The sequence below is a fragment of the Hetaerina americana genome, unplaced genomic scaffold (assembly GCF_022747635.1).
Source record: "Hetaerina americana unplaced genomic scaffold, ioHetAmer1.1.p SCAF_1, whole genome shotgun sequence".
Classification (NCBI taxonomy): Eukaryota; Metazoa; Arthropoda; class Insecta; order Odonata; family Calopterygidae; genus Hetaerina; species Hetaerina americana.
This window is the reverse complement of record NW_027286069.1, coordinates 2,733,566-2,750,545: the sequence shown is the minus strand read 5'-3', so window position 1 is coordinate 2,750,545 and position 16,980 is coordinate 2,733,566. Positions and strand designations below refer to the sequence as shown.

The following is a 16,980-nucleotide window of genomic DNA, read 5'->3' as shown; positions in this document are numbered from 1 at the left end:
ATATAGTGGAAGTGTATGGACATCAAAAACGTGAGAAAGTGGTGCAGGGAGTTTTTTGATGGCTGGGAAAACGTCCACAATGAGTAGCAGTCGGGGCAGCAGAGTTTGCCGGAATCAACGGTGGCTCCAATTGACAAGATGGTGCGCAATAACTGGAGAATCACCCTTAATGAGATAAAGGAAGGCCTTAATGAAGAGAGTGGCTACTTCTCCATGCAGAATATTGTGTCATAGGTCCTCTGTTACAATAAGGAGTCTCACCAAGGGAGTGTGTTTGCATCTTGACAATGCATGTCCACATGTGTCACATCAAAAGACCACCCTACTCGATGAATTTGGCTGGGATATCATCGACCACCCTCCTTAGAGCCCGGAAGTTGTCCCCAGTGACTACCACTTGTTTCCCGCTCTCATAAAACACTTGGAGGACAGAAAGTCAAGTCAGACAAGGAAATGCAAAACGCAGTCATCAGTTGGTTTCGTGATGCAGTGGGAGAAAGGTACGACGCCGGTATTAAAAAGCTGGTTACAAGGATGCAAAAAGTGATTGATTGTCAAGGCGACTATGTAGAAAAATAGCTAAATGCTCAGCCTTTCCTACGATGCACGCAAAGTTGAGAATAAATTTGATTTTTCATGAAAAAAAACAGAAGACCTTACTTTTCGAATCAGCCTCGTATTTTATAATTATCCTTAAAAGAAGTTACTCATTTGTTTTCAGTGATAAAAATGATGGATTTATTTGCATCGCGCAAGATAATATGGATATTGTTTCTAGAAAGATAAATTGGCAGCTAGTTTAACTCTAAAGGAATAAACTATGTAGAGGCAGCTCACCGAGGAATTTTATGTATGGATTGCACTATTATTATTTGGTATTGCATTATTTAAGTTAGTTTTTAGATGGACACTCTGTTAACTCTTACATTAATTAGCTTAGTTTAACAAGACCAAACCTGATGCCCCAAATTACAATAAACTGTCCAACTCGGTGTACATTCCGTCTCCCTTCATGCCATCCAATATCCCTATCCTTGTCCTAGCCCTACCTCACTCAATTAATGTCCTCCCTCCTATCACAGTTTTCAACATTCCATTGTCATTCAAAATACTCTGCATCCATCTTTCTTCCTTTTCTAGCTTTCTCCCAACAACTTTGCTCCTCCGTCATGCTTAGTTCTTTGTTTGATTTTTCAATTCATTTTAGATATTTTCATCCTTCTGCAATCCTGCATCTCATAAGCCTTCAATCTATGCGTATAATTTGCCTTGAACAACCGAGTTTCTGAGACATACAAAACCATGCTCCATACCAAAATGTTCCCTAGTCTTTTTGTAACAGCCTGTCGTTAGTTTCTCCCTCCTTGTGAAATCCAATTTGGAAAATGCAATTCTTCTTCTTATATCCCAATATGCTGTGACCATCTTGGTCCAAAATACATAAATTGTTCCGCCTGCTCTAGTTTTTGCCCAGGTCTAACTTTGCTTCCCTCTTTCTCAAAAACCACATACCATACCTATCCCTCTGATTTTCTGATGTGCAAAAGCAATGCTTGCAACCTTTTGGCTGACTGACAAACTAAAGCTTAGGTCATCCGCAAGCCTAACTGATTTCATGAATTCCCTGCTGACTTCCATTCTATCTACAGTTCCTCCGATGTTAGTTTTTTCATTTCCTCTGCAATAAGTTGAAAAGCATAAGTGGTGATGAACTTACTCATCTTTTTAACTCTGCCCATTCTCCATCCACCGCATTCATGTGAGCAGTTTGACGCATGTAAGATGAAGGAAAGTTGCCTATCCTTCCTATATACTCCTCACATCTGTAAAGCATTCATTAGTTGTACTTAATTTACTCTGTCAAATGCTTTTTGAAATCTACAAAAGGAAATACATTTTCCCTATGTTGTAATACATTGTATTCATGGATACTCTTTCTGCTGTCATATGTAGAAAAGGTAAAATTTTATTTTCCCATAATCAGCCATAATTTTTATAGGTAATGCATGCATAGCCTAAATGGTATGATACATTGAAACTATCATCATTCTGTTAAACACTCATGTTCCCTCATGAAATTCTCATCAGTTTTTTTATCACATCAGATTTAACAATCATTTTCAATTGTTTCTTTAAGAAGTCAATGGGCAATTCTTGCTCTCCCATTAGGAAGCTTACCTTCACTTCTTACCTGTGAATTCCCTGACTTCACCGCTTAAGAAACAACCTAGGAAAATTCTGACAACTTCCTGGAGACAGTATTAGAATGTGCTTATGAATATATATGACTTTTCCAAATTTGTGTTGTATTCCCTCGAATAACTATTCAGCTATGCAACTGAAACTCAACCGGCATAATGACCTTTGTGTGGCATTATCTGCCTTTTCAAGACTTGACATAGATTGCATTGATTCAATTTGGAACCTCTCTCTTGTGGAAACATAAAGTAGTAATGATCTCTTGTTCAGTATTGATTTCAAGCAGATGCAATATAGTGCATGTTTGTACTTCTCTTTGTTTTAAAACTGAGTTGGTTGGTTTATTTGGCTAAATAACACCGATTGCTGAGCTTTCAAGATTTAAACATTGCAAGGTTTTTATTTACCCATGTGAAATAATTAGTTGGATATTTTTGTGTTGTGTGCTTGTTTGTAGGCATTTGGGTACTCGTATTCATTTTTTAATGTTTAACATATTATACAATAAATCCAAAATAAAAAGTATGGGTGCTAATCTGTCGAAATGCACTGTAGTAAAAGTCTAGTTGTAAAAAGCAGAAAAAAGAAACAAGCAAGCAGTAGAGAGTAATGAAATTCTTCAAAACTATCATCCAAATATCCCTGTAGGATGAAAAGTTACAGGAAAAGCTCCTGAGAATCACAAAAAATTCTGGTTTTCCAATTTTTCAGATGACTTTAGGCCCCTTACCCTCTGGTTTTTGGTACAGTGAATCTGTGGAATACAGTCAAGGTATGAGTGAGTGCATGCCTCTCTCTTTCATTTTTATTTTTCAATTACATTCATTCCCACTTTTTCTTCTGTATACTTTTGTAGAGTGTTTATTTTCTCTCTCCACTATCTTGCATATAATGAGTTATGGAAAACCCTGGAAAAGTCTTCAAACTATGCTTGCCCTAGCAATTTCGTAACCATAAGATCCTACCTTTTTTAAGGTAATCAAATTGAGTGCTTGATTTTTTATGGGGATTGGAACTGGTCACGAATATTTCATCGTTTCTTAGGCTACAAGTTACAAATGGGATTTTTGTAAAGGAGATAACTTCAGGCGTCACTTTGTGGAAACGATACATATTGAAAAAGAAAACTTGGTTTTTCCACATAAAATATTTATTCACGACCTAGGTTTCGACGCTCAGCGTCATCTTCAGGTGAAATACAGGCCAAAATCTTTCTTTATATAACAGAAGGAATGGGGAGGTGGGGGGTGGGTGTATGGATGTAAGAAAGGAAGAGGAGATAATGGGGGAGGGAAAGGAGCGGGATTGGGGTATTACTGTGAAGGAGGAGTCTCAAGGGATATACTATGAAGAATATTGAGGCACTCGTGCAATATCTGAAATAAATCTTATTTTTACAAAACTTTTCCTGATGCTTTTCATACAAACCATGTATTTCCAATCCTTCTTCTTCTTTGCCATATCATATACTATTTTCCCAGCTTTCTTGCCGTCAGGTTCTATCATCCTCTTATGTATACGTCTCTTTTTTTGCTGTTAGAGAAGGTTTTACTTTTTCATATTACCTCCCAATTTCCAATGCCGTGTACAATTTCAATGTACTGGACAAATATTCCATTTTAGTTCTTTTACTCATTCAAACTTCTATTTTCCATGTGTTTTTCCCATTCCAACTGATTTGAGTAGAGCTTACCCTTATGCATGTAATCATAAGGCATTCTTATATTTTTTTCCTGCAGGTTTTCCACTTTTGCTTTCAATTGCTTTTATGCTTTTTTTTCTAATATTTGCCACTCACCTTTCCCCATATTTACTTTTGAAAGTATCACATCATTCAGTACCTCTCATTGTCATCTTGTGATTCACTAACATCCTCTGTCTATCATCATTTACAATGAAATTAATCATGCTCTTAGAATCACCCGACTACCTTGAACTATACTAATGAATACATTCAGGCATAGCCCATTTTTTTGTGATTACTATTTTTTAATGCACACATTTTTATTAATTTAAACAAGTGAACTACTCTGATATTCGGTTATTGTGATCCTGCCATCTCTTGGCAAACTTGATCGCCATAGTGAATAACACCTGGCTTTTGAAACCATAGGTTACGTATGACAATGAGATAATGCTTAGTAGTAAAGTTTCCGCACATTAATAGTTGCATAGTTGGGCTTATTCTTTCATTTTTAACAATTTATCTATTATATTATCTATTTATTGTTTTCAGTTATCAAATATTTGCACCGTTACACCACCATAATCTGGCAATCACCTTTTATCTTCCTCTGCTCAGACACAGCAGTTGAATTCTGGGGTGGCTCTACACACACTCCGATTTACCCAGATAGGAGGGTTACTTGACCAAATTGATGTTTCAGATTGGCTTGGAAAACCACATAATAAAGAAGCTTTATGCCACTGCCCTAATGTATAGATTTCACTTGCCATATGGCTTAATATGAGCTTGGCTAACAATGCAACTTACCAGTTAATTGCTGGTAGGGTCACGATGTCTGACATATCCAAGCAAAACAACAGAGTAATATTTGAATGCTTAATTCCCAATTTTCCAATCTCAAATTTCATGTACTAACAAAAATGATCAGTCAACAGATGAAACAAAAATCTGGAGGCACCCTGGTTGGAAAACCAATTTGGAATCTGTTAGAACCGAGGTATGAGTTAGGCTGTACTTATTCTGAGGATTAATTTGGTAGGTTTTGTTACAGTTATTTCCTGTTTCAATAAACCATTACATACTGTGATTACTCAGTGCTCTTGATTCTTTTAAATGAAAAGGGTTTTAATTTTTTTAGATTTCTTTATTGATGGCCGATTGTTCCAGATACTGGCAATGAAAATATGATATCAATATTCACTGAGCACAGGCAATGAATAAATGTTGTAATTTGTTTCCTGGTTATTTCTAAATGAAATTTTTTGGCAATGGTTTCCCCAGGATTATGTATTTTCATATGTAAGGCTGTATATTTGTGCATTGCCCTAGTATGCCTGTGTCACCAAATACATCTTTGCCCGGAGGATATCCCAAAAATGGCAATCATCATGCTACTCAGACGCTCTGAATTTCTGTGCCATGTAACACCATTTACCCCAATAAACACAGCTCAGACCTTTCCAAGGTTCATCAACAAAGCTTTGACCATTTGTGCACATATTTAGATGATAATTTACATGGGTCCAATAAGTCCCTCCATTGGGAATTTCTCTTCTTTTACTGTAACTGTCATAAGTATGTTCGAGGGGACACAGTGGCTAAGGGGAAGAGCCTTGGACTACTGACTTTACTGGAGTTTTACCCAAAGTGCATGATTTTTAGGCACCAGAACTTCATGGGAGACTATATGCAGCTCAGGGAAAGGATCAGGCTGCCATACCCTGATTTTCCAAAGAAACTGCGGGAGATGCTGCAACAGTAACTTTTAACGGAGTCATCCGCTAATGTTGCATTGAATACCCTGATGTGTTAATTTCACATGCCGTTGAGGTTGGTATAGGTTGAACTGTACCATCATTAATCAAACCGACCTTCAGGTTTATAATAATTTTATGTTTTACTTATATATGTGTACATACATATTCACAGGGATAGATATAAGGGAAAGGTATAGAAACACACGAATAAGGCGAAAAGAGGTTTGGTGGGGAAGGTAGAAGGGTGCATATCACTTTTGCAAAAAAGTTTCCTTCACCAGGACTTAATCCACGAATCTACTTATGTGTGTGTATACATACGTACACACATATATATATACACACATACATATTCATACATACATATATATATTTTTTGTATATATATATATATATATATAAGTATATATATATATATATACACACATACATATACATACATACATATATATATTTTTTGTATATATAAAAATATATATACATATATATATTCATTCACATGGAAATACATATAAGGAAAAGGGATGGTTACATTAAAGACCCACAAATGTCAGTGTTAATTATGCTTCCTCAATTGCTCAAGTGGTTGGAGCATCCACCAAGCGAGTGTAAAGATTGGTGTTCAAGTCCCGGTCAAGGAAACATTTTTGCGCTTTTGATTTGCTCAGTTCTGCTTTCCCCATCTCTCCTGAGTACATCCTTTATATGTGTTCCTATCCCTTTTCCTTATATCTATTTCCATGTGAATGAATATTTGTTCGCCATGTGGCAGGATTTTATGTTTGAATATATATATATATATATATATATATATATATATATATATATATATATATATATATATATATATATATATATATATATGTATTTATGTATTTATGTATTTATATTTATATACATACTCACTTACACATACATGCACCATGATTTTTCAGGTTGGAATTTATAAAAAATAATTCTATCAGACAAAAAGATCATAGTTAGAATTAAAAATTAGCCATTAAATCAGTATCCATCGTAAAATCCCAAACATCTGTCATCACTGCTGCTTAATCATTTGTACAGTTACTTTCCCTGGGGTTGTCACTTTCCTCTTCCACAATGTCATCTTCACTTCCATAAAATATATTGTTAATTTCACAATTTTAAGCAGATATTATGATATTCTCACTTTTAACTTTCTGCCAGGACTTTTTCAATCACAAACATTAGAAATGGATGGTCATTTCTTTCTTTCCATCAATGTAACATCATGAGTTGGTGCCTTATAGCCTTCTTTCACATTCAAATGGCAGTATTTGTGCTATTGTAGATATAGCATGAATGCACAGACCATTTCTCTTCATTAATCTCTCACATCATGATATCTCAAAAAAATCAGTTATAGACATACCTATTGCTAATTTAATCACTTCATTGTGTACAGAAATGGACAAAAATATTAAGTTACACGAATACTTATGAGGAAGGAATCGATCACTCTGTCTCTATGTGGACATTTTTTATACCTAATTTGACATAAGTTCTCATCACCGTACACATGATGTCCATACTCAACTGCAGCTTGGAAGGCTTCCTCGCCCCTTGACTTGATCGGCTCACTTCTGTTCCTATTTATTGAGAGAAATGAAAACAATTCCCCACTCTCATCATTTGTCTTTTAAAGAATTTCTGCTAGCGTTGAATGTCACAATCCCATGCCAAAGAAAGATAGCAACAGTCAAAATATTGACTTGGTCTTAAGGAAATATATTTAAATTTGATAAAGGCTAAATATTTGCTTTTATCATTAACAAGAAGTACTGCAATTGAACTTTTATATTTCAAGAAATGCAAAAAAATAATTAAACATACGCATGATATCAATTTTCATGTCATTTGTTTATATGGTAATGAGTTTTTTCTTGGATTACCACAGTATAAGAATTTTGGAGATAAAATTTTAGGAGTTAGCAAAGGTTAACCTAATTAGTATTTCTCTTGTTAGTGAAGGTCATTGAATTTATGCAAATGATTTTGCTTGTAATCATAATAAGCAAAAGTGATTTCAGCTATTTGTATTCATGCTGGGTTCTGGTGTGTCAGTACTTTTCATTTTCCTCCAAGTGCTGGGGTTTGAGAAAAGGTATGCTGGCCATCAATTTATTTTAATCTGGAGGTAAATATCACATTTATAATGGTAGAAGTGGACCTAGGGTATTCATTCGGCTTTGTTTCCACATGTGGAATGTTGTCAAAAATTTCGAAAACCTTACCAGTAGGGTCATGACCATTCTTGGGGAATGCTTCACATTGAACATGCGTTATAGGCTGTGAAGGTCATATGTGACTGCCCCATCCAAAGATAGATGGATGTATAAATTTTGACAGAACATTGGTACCCCAAATGTGTCAGTGTAGAATGAAATTGGAGTGAGGTGAATGGATTTCCTGTGAATATGTGAAGCAAATTACAAGGAGTGTGGTGTAGTTGAAATTTATGGAAATGGTTGGACATTGCGGTCAAGTGTTCAAAATAGTATGCATGGTGCTCAGCATATAGGTAGGAGGCTGAACAAGAATTCTACGATTTGCATAAAGAAATACAAGCTAGTGTCCCCTATATTGCTACAGGTTTATATCAAATGTCGGAGAAGCAAAATTTCAAAAATAATTTGTGGAAATGGGGTGCTTCAGGAGTGTTTGTGATAAAACTAGGAGAAATAGGGTGAGTATGGGAGAGTGACTAAAGAATATGGATGGGATATCCTGGTTATAGACATGTATGAAAGAAGAGTGCTAAACTTGTTTGATCACGATGAGGGGGTGAATGTCAGCCAAATTACTAAACAGATAGGTGAGGAGCAAAGATATTTTGAGAGGAAAATGTAGATTGGGAAAGTGATGTTCAGACTTTAGAAATTTAACTCAATTGAATTAAAAGTTAAAAGAAATTAAATGAAGATAGTGTGAACTGTTGGCTGTGCATATGTGAGGTGTCAATTCTATAGCTAATATTGAATATTTAAGAAATATTGTGTACCGATAATTCAATCAACCAGGTGACCAAAATATTGGTATAGAGTATTTCTTAAATATTCAATATTGGCTAAAGGATTGACTACTGATGAAATTATTTTCCATTATCTCAAAATTAACTTTTCTGTAAAATCATTAAGTTACTTTCGATATAGTTTTTCTTCCAAGAAAATTCACCATAAATATTAATCAATTTCTCAAAGATGGCATAAACCATTTTGAATGCTGACAAATAATTACATTTCTCTTAATGAGGTTGAAATACATTGTGGAAAATGAAGTCTTCTCTCCTTGAGTCTTGCATTGGTAGTACTGAAAATAATTCTTTTAAGGATCCATTACCCTCTGGCCAATTCACTTTTTTGTATCCTGCATTATAATGAGTTTTTATGGTATTTTTTTTAAATTTGCTACTAAGCCTAACTTAATGCAAATTCTAGTACTGTTACGGGTCATTGAGTTGCAGAATTCATAATAATCAACTGTGCTACAGAGGAATACCACAACATGAGTAGCCATTGCTGTAACATGCAAAGAATTATTCATAATCACATCTGTGGTTTATTATTAGTAGTAAGAATTTTAATATATATAAATATGTAGCAGTACATTAATTAAGCATTAGTAAATTAAAAGACAAATAAATTGGGATGTGGCTTTGAGAAATGAGCCCCTGGTGTGACTTAGCGACATTTCACGTTATTAGTCATATTTGGTACCTTTAATCCAGCAAGAAGACCCAGAGAAAGTCCAGGCTAATACAATTTCTCTTTGAATTTCCATGTGGCAGCATTATTGTGCACTGTCTGAGTTGCCTGATATGTACTTACTTAGGCACAGCATATAGAGGAACTAAAATCCATGAATTGTGGATTGGATCGGAGATAAGCGTATCTTGGATTCTTTTCTCATTAATCTTGTGAAAAATGTACTTTTAATGCCGTGCTATTTCAAGAAAACATCCTTTTTTTGGTATTATTTAAGCATTATTATGAGGCTTTTTGAATCTAAAATGAGGGAATCATTATGAATTTACCTGGCTTCATAATGGTTCTATAAACTTACCTAAAAATTATGTTCAGAAGCACAGACTCATTCTCGGATAGTTTCTCCCCTCGTGCTTCCCTCATGCCGACGCGGCACATGGCATGCTGGGCACACTCGTACAGATCTAGTTCCAGCGCATGCTGCAGGATTACGTGGGGAGGTTCCTCTAATGCCAGGCTATCGTCCGCAACTGAATTAAATGAATCTCCTGCTGAGCGCTTCCAAAGCGACTTAGGTTTCTTATTGCCTTTCTGGTAGCCTTGCTGAAGAAGGTATGCCAATGCAAGGATGATGATCAGCCTAATCCCATGCGTACGAAACGTAGGAATGATGCACAGCAGGAGAAAAACTTTTGATGTTCCACCCATTGGTGTCCTTGAAAACAAAATGCATGTAAAATTAAATGATTTTTTTCAAGACATTAAATGGTCAACGGACTTGAATTTAAAAATAATTTTATGATTATAAAAGTATAAAGGCCTAATTCAGAGCATTAAATCATTTCTTTATGTACTATTTTAGTATTGACTGTTTTGGAGATTAAACATCCTATTTCCCATTCAGCAATAGTCATAAATATAGATTTAATAATTTCACATTATAATGAATTATCCTTAAAAGTATTCATGATGTTGTAAATAAATCTAGCATGTAATATCATAGATAACCATTTTATCTTAGGCTGAAATCTTACTTCAAAATAAACTACAGTCAGATGTCCTGGAGTGATCAGTCAGAATAGGATTGAGTCAGAATAGAATTCACTTTAATCATAATGTATGAGGGTTGACCCAAGGTCACTTCAAGCTATGGCTTTTGACCTTTTTTAAGTATAAGTAAAACCATTCCATTTTTAAATAATAAGTTTCCTGTATTTGAAGCTCATAAAAAACAGAAGCAGTATTCTGTATAAAACAAGCTTTTAATAGGTACCAGATAACATGCTCCAAACCAAACGAATGTAAACCATATTTTATCCAACAATTTGACTAGATAAAGAGATTTATGGGTCTTGATAGGTGGGTTTTGTACTGAAGTCTGTGGTTTACAAACCCCATTATATTTAAGAATAGTGAAGGAGGAGAATACTTTAGCCTTCATTCAAGCACCTTTTGTAAGGAGGAGCGTTTGAGTCTCCATGGGTGGGTCTCCATTGCTGGATTAACCTTGAGAAGGCCTAGAGGCCCACACAGGGCCCCCATTGCAAATTATTTCGTTATATGGCTTTCATTTTAGCAGTAATCAATTTACATGATCCTAATTTGTTACAGAAACAAGCATTAACTTATTTTTGTTTCTTTAATATCAACCAATATTATTTTAAAAATTATAATTATTATAACCAACAAAATTTAAAAATCTCTTTCCTTGATTTGTTTGTGGTGAAATGTTTCATGCTTTATAAGTATACCTTTGGCAAGACTTCGTGTTCAGCGACATTAATGGCAAGAGAGTTAAATAGTTCTTTTTTAATTACAGATGGACGACAACTTTGCAATTTGGTATTCGAAATGGTTCTTTGGAGGGGTACTTCGTGATCATGAAACATCTATCAATCCAATATTAATTTGATCACTTATTGGCCTTCGGGGATTTAACAGGAATGAGGCCCATGGGCCGCTACCCGCCATACCTAATTGGTCATCCGACATTAGCGTCGACCATAAATCTTAACGATCAACGTGATGTTCTCGCGGGTTCAATCAGAATACGGGCGGTTTCAGCGCAATTTCGAAATGGGCTCGCATCGATACCTCTAACCCTAGTTAAGGCATTGATTTTCTAGTTTTCTATCCGACTTTTTATTGTTCGATAGCATCATATTTTACCCCTTGAATGCAATTAAAACAGCGTTTATTTTAAGCTCCAAAACTAGAAACATCGGAGCGACTAGCAAGCCGATGTTGCTGTAATAAAGAATCGTTATCCTTTCTGTTATTTGCAAAGATCCTTTTCCTGATGGAAATTTTATCCCTCAACTGTTAGACTTTTTGATTTTCCGTACTTTTAATCTTGTTTTAAAGGATTGCAGGTTTGCGGGTCTAATTTAGTTATTGTTTTCACTTAATTAGGAATCATATTTACTCGAGCTACATTTAAAATTAAAATATATCCTGCAAAACTTATGAGCTAAACATTTTTTAAAATGTTGTTGCTAGTTTTTAAAAATAATACCTCCTAGTAAGCGATTTCTGTTTACTTCATGAGCCATTTCCACGTTCGTGGTGGCAGTTTATTGTATTTGCTGTTTTTTTTGAGTTCCTCAAAAGAGCTTTTGTTTCCCTTTCGCCAAAAATAGCCTCACGGTCGGCATTAAAACTTCACTACGGCATCGATTCCTGTGCGCCACTTATTTTCAATGCGGAATCTGAGGACCGGTTTTTCTGTAGTAGAAAAAATAAATCTGTATCCAGAATCCGTGACCCATATAAAGGTTTAAAAAAATGTTACGTGGCTCACTTGTATGTGTATCCTGTTTTAGGCACGGAAGAACTCAACTGTGATCGCAGTTTATTTAGGTAGCAAAACTATTAACTCGAGAGCCAAAAACCATCCTGTCTTGTGACACTAGAGGTCAAGTTTATGCGTAATTAATCTTAGAAAACTTTTGTATTTTCAGATCAGATAAGGCCGCTGAGATATTTCCAGTTTTCGACATAACGGCATCGCAGTTGTTAGGGGAGGGGATCAACGACTAAGGTCATCTGCGCCATAGTAGCGGTATCATAACAACGACAGCTATCATGCAGTTTTTTTGCAAAAAAGATGATTAATTAGCGGTCCGACCGATATTTGAGAAATCATCAAGGAAAATAATAAACACAAACAGTCACAACATTAATCAGTAATTACTCAACATTTTCAGCTGACACTTGGATTGAAATTGTTGTTTCGTCATTCATGGTTAATTTTAAAGTGGTTAAAGTATCCTGGGGGAAGAGAAAATCGCCACTTTATTTATGCACATGATGGCGATGCAGTCTAAATAGGATCGTAACTCCTTTCTAGGTGTAGACAAACTCGCAAGACCTTTCCAGGCGGTCAACAGGAAGAGAAACTTGGGAGAGAAAGAACGTCGTAAAAGCAGCTCTTCTCTTTTTATCTGGAAGACAACCATTTATATGCAAATATATACTCGTAAGTTATCATATAAACCTTTCGTTAATGTTGTAAGTGTTTTTATTTCCCGTCTCCTAAACACGCTAAATACCTTTAATTGTATATTTATCCTAAAAAAATATTAAATTATAATATTTCTCCGGATTAAAAAGTGGGAATTTAACCAATACTATGTCAGTAAAGTCCAAACCCTTGAGAGTTGCGAAGCGGAACTTTTCTCTGATGAATGTAATATCTGTCATCCATTATTTATTTTCTTTTTTTAATTATTTAAGTATAATAACAATATATAGCTCCTCAACGGAAATAATAATTTATAATATTAGGAATTTCCTTTTAAAATATTTCGGGCGGCATTCGTTGGAAGATATCTGAAGCTACGTTTTGCATTTATAAAATATTTTCTTATTGCCCTGGCGGTCTACGTTTGCGAGTGGAATTGCACTTTTATTATTTGGACTGGCCACTATCAATTTTGTTTGATAAACAACGAAACATATTTTCTTACGAGCCAATAAATGCTACACAGTCAGATCTTACATTAGAGACAACCTCGCTCCAATTAAAAAAACTGTCTTTATCACTACCGCTTTTGCTGCGGCAATAATTCTCATTTTAGTATGAAAACATTGTTATACAATTTTAAGAGAATTATTTCAGTTTAGAGCAAGCATTAGTCTCGTAATCAGTAAATATTATGACTAAATATTTGAATTTATCGTTTATATTTTTTATGCTGTGAACATAGAATTGGAGCAAATTTGGAAAAACAAAAGGACAGACGCGAATGCCGAATGAAACTGGAAATTAGAAAGAAGACCTCACAGGACCTAAGAGAATTGGAAAGAGAAGATTGCAGGTCTATCTGAGGTGTCCCCATCGATGCATGAATTTATTAGAAATATTTAAAATACATAACTTTTATGCGGTGAAAAGGAAGACCCCCCTACTTGAGTAAGTTGAAATCCATCCTTGCAGCGGCCAATATCTGTTGTTTTGTTGTTTCTTGAACATTTATCAAACTATTTTAATGTCGATGCACTCTTTTCTTGAGGAGATATTGCTGAAGAGCGTTCTGTTTCGGAGATAAAAAAAGACCGGACTGATTTTATTCTGCGCAAACCGTTTCTACCAATCGAAGCAAGGCACATTGCACCATCTAGCGACACATCTGACGACTAAAACGAGAGGTCTTACGTTTGTTTAAGTCGAGTCGTTATGCAGCAGCAGCGGTACGTGTCTTAACCTGTTCGTCGCCACGTGCAACGGCAGCAATGAAGGAGCTAGAGAAACGGCGTGTGTGTGTAAAATTTTGTTTAAAGCTTGGCAAAAGTGCTACGGAGATATTTGGAATGATTCAGCAAGCCTTTGTTAATGACGCTATGAGTCGAAATCAGTGTTTTGAGTGGTACAGTTGCTTTAAATCGGGCAGAACCACGACAGATGAAGATTCGCGAACGGCCATCCACTTCCACAGACCCCAACCATGTCAAGTTGGTGAATGATTTGGTGCGGGCAAATCGCCGTTTAACTGTTAGGGAAATAACCGAGGAAATGAACATTCGTTTTGGATCCTGTCAGACAACTGTTGACTGACATTTTGGGCATGACATCATGCTGGTTTGTTTCTTCGATTGGCAAGGGCTGATTCATTACGAATACGTCCCTCAAGGTCAAACTGTCAACAAAGATTTCTACTTAAAGGTTATGAAGAGGCTGAGAGTCGCAGTGAGCCGAAAGAGGCTGGACAGGTGGAGAAACAATGCATGGCGTTTCCACCACGGTAACGCGCTGGCTCACACGGCGCTGATAGTGACTGAGTTTTTCACTAGAACCGGAACTTTCGTGATCCCGCAGCCACCCTACTCTCCAGACGTGGCTCCATCAGACTTCTTTTTTGTTTCCAAAGTTAAAATCAACCTTGCAAGGGCGCCGATTCGACTCAATGCGGACATTAAAACTAATTGTGGGCGACAAGTTCGATTAAGCTGTATCCGTCGAAATAAACAAGTTATAAAATCAGTCCTGTCTTTTTTTGATCGCCCCTTGTGTGTGTGTATGTGTGTGTATATATATATATATGTATATATATATATATATATATATATATATATATATATATATATATATACATATATATATACATATATACATATATATATACATATATATATATACATACATATGTATATATATATATATATATACATATATATATACACACACACACATATATATATCATCTTCATGTAGGGTAATATTTCAAGGCTTAAATGGCTGCAGATAGAGTTGTAGTTTTCGGAAAGTGCACACCAAGTATTTCTCGGAAAAAAATTAAAATTCATCTTGGTGCCCAAGGTTCGCTTCTAAAAAAATTCCAAATTAAGTTTCTCTGTTCATAATATTGCCCGGTATGTAAGTTCAATTTTTGTCCATCCTAAAGCTACAGCTACCACAAAAGGGGCGTAGACATAGGTGTAATGCACTCTAAGTTTAAAAAATCCAGAAAATCACCCAATATACCGTATGTAAAACTGTTTTCCGTTCTGAAACGAGTAGAATTGGTATTTAGAGCAAATCTGTGTGAATTAAATCTTTTAATCACACGATCTGATGAATTTTAAATCTCGAAAAAAATAAATGCCATACAACTGAAAACATATTTCATCAAGTAGCTAGTTATTGTACAACGCGAAAAGATAAAACTGCTAATCCGGGCATACGGGCTAATACTCGCCGTATCTATGCCATAATGTAAGCCTTGATAATATTACATCGGATACAATACTTTTAAAACTAGTATCTGTGACAAATTTTATATTTCAAATTGAAATAAATTATATTTTGACTCCGAGGTGATGTATATGAATTTTTACGCATGGATAAAGAAAGAGTGTTAGGAATTCGAAGCAAATAACATGTAAAGAGAGAGAGGGGACGAAAATCAGTTAAAACATTGGAATGAGCGCGATTTCCATGTGATTACGATGAGCGAAATTAACGCAACGTCCTCCACGAATTGAGACATTGGTCTGAAGAATGCTTCGGATTTTGTATTTTTTTAAAGAGGATGCGTCCGCAGGATGCGAACAAATCAGTCGGCTTTGATTCCGTTCCACTCATCATCGTCCCAGCATCGCGCACACCGAATCCGAAGCAACATGGATAGTACTCACGCCGGTGGTCCAAGCAGCGTCTCTCGGATCAGCTAATCCTTGGGTCTCGAGACGGTGACGGCAAGCCCTCTCGCCTCTCTCCAGCGCATCTAAAGCAGTGAGGGCGGCAAGCTCTCTTCATTCACCCAACCCCACACCTCTCCCCCTCCCAACCCCCACCGCCGCCATCCCGTACGTGCATAGGATAATTGTACATACATAGGTTAACAACGCCGCAACTTTCTCCTTCCCTTTCCCCTCCCGATTCGCATCCGCTCCCACTCCCTCCCGCGCGGCCCCTTAAGCGTGTACGTACCTGACATCGAACTTCCCTTCTTTCCCCCAAGCCCCCCACTGAGTCTACCTCGCATTAAGGGTTTCCTTCCTAAGGAGCAGGAAGTGCGTGGGATTGTTGCGAGGAGGGCGGGCGATGCTTTCTCACCTGGATGACGATGCTCTTTCGCAGCTACGAACAAGAGAGGAACGGGAGGACCTGGAATGCACCGGTCACCATCCGACTTTCTCGCAGACGCTCGGCGTCAAGTCGGCGGTGACTCGAGCCGGCGAAAATAAAAATAATTATATAATAATAATGAGAGCGCCGAAATCATCGCCAGAGATCGCGTTCGCCGAGATCACCACGCGAATGACTTTTTATATCATATTTAATTTCATTTGTCGTCCGTTGTAAATTTCTGGCGAAACGACTTTTAAATGAAATTGACGTTGATAAAGTAGTCGTTGAAGCGTCACTCATGTGCATCAAAGAGAAAAGCCATGCTGTTGTAGGGAGGCGTATTTCCAGAACGATTGGCATTCGGGGCGTTCGTCGCTAGTATTTGCCCCTTCGTTCATATCCAAAGTTTGTGTAAAAAGTATCAGTAACAACTTTTTCCGGACGTGTGTGAGACGTGCTTTATTCCAACCGCCGACAAAGTGTGCGCATGATCGCAAATCGTGTATTGGGATTGATAAGATGACATTGCACACCATTATC

The 16,980-nt window shown here is 36.4% G+C and overlaps 1 long non-coding RNA gene across 1 annotated transcript; it reads right to left on the bottom strand.

The window, feature by feature from the left end:
• Positions 1 to 6,558: 6,558 nt before the first annotated feature.
• Positions 6,559 to 16,089, bottom strand: LOC139698632 (uncharacterized). Its single transcript, XR_011703003.1, has 3 exons — positions 16,005 to 16,089; positions 9,727 to 10,083; positions 6,559 to 7,253 (listed from the first exon to the last, which is right to left on the bottom strand). It is a non-coding gene; the product is annotated as an uncharacterized lncRNA (long non-coding RNA).
• Positions 16,090 to 16,980: the final 891 nt, after the last annotated feature.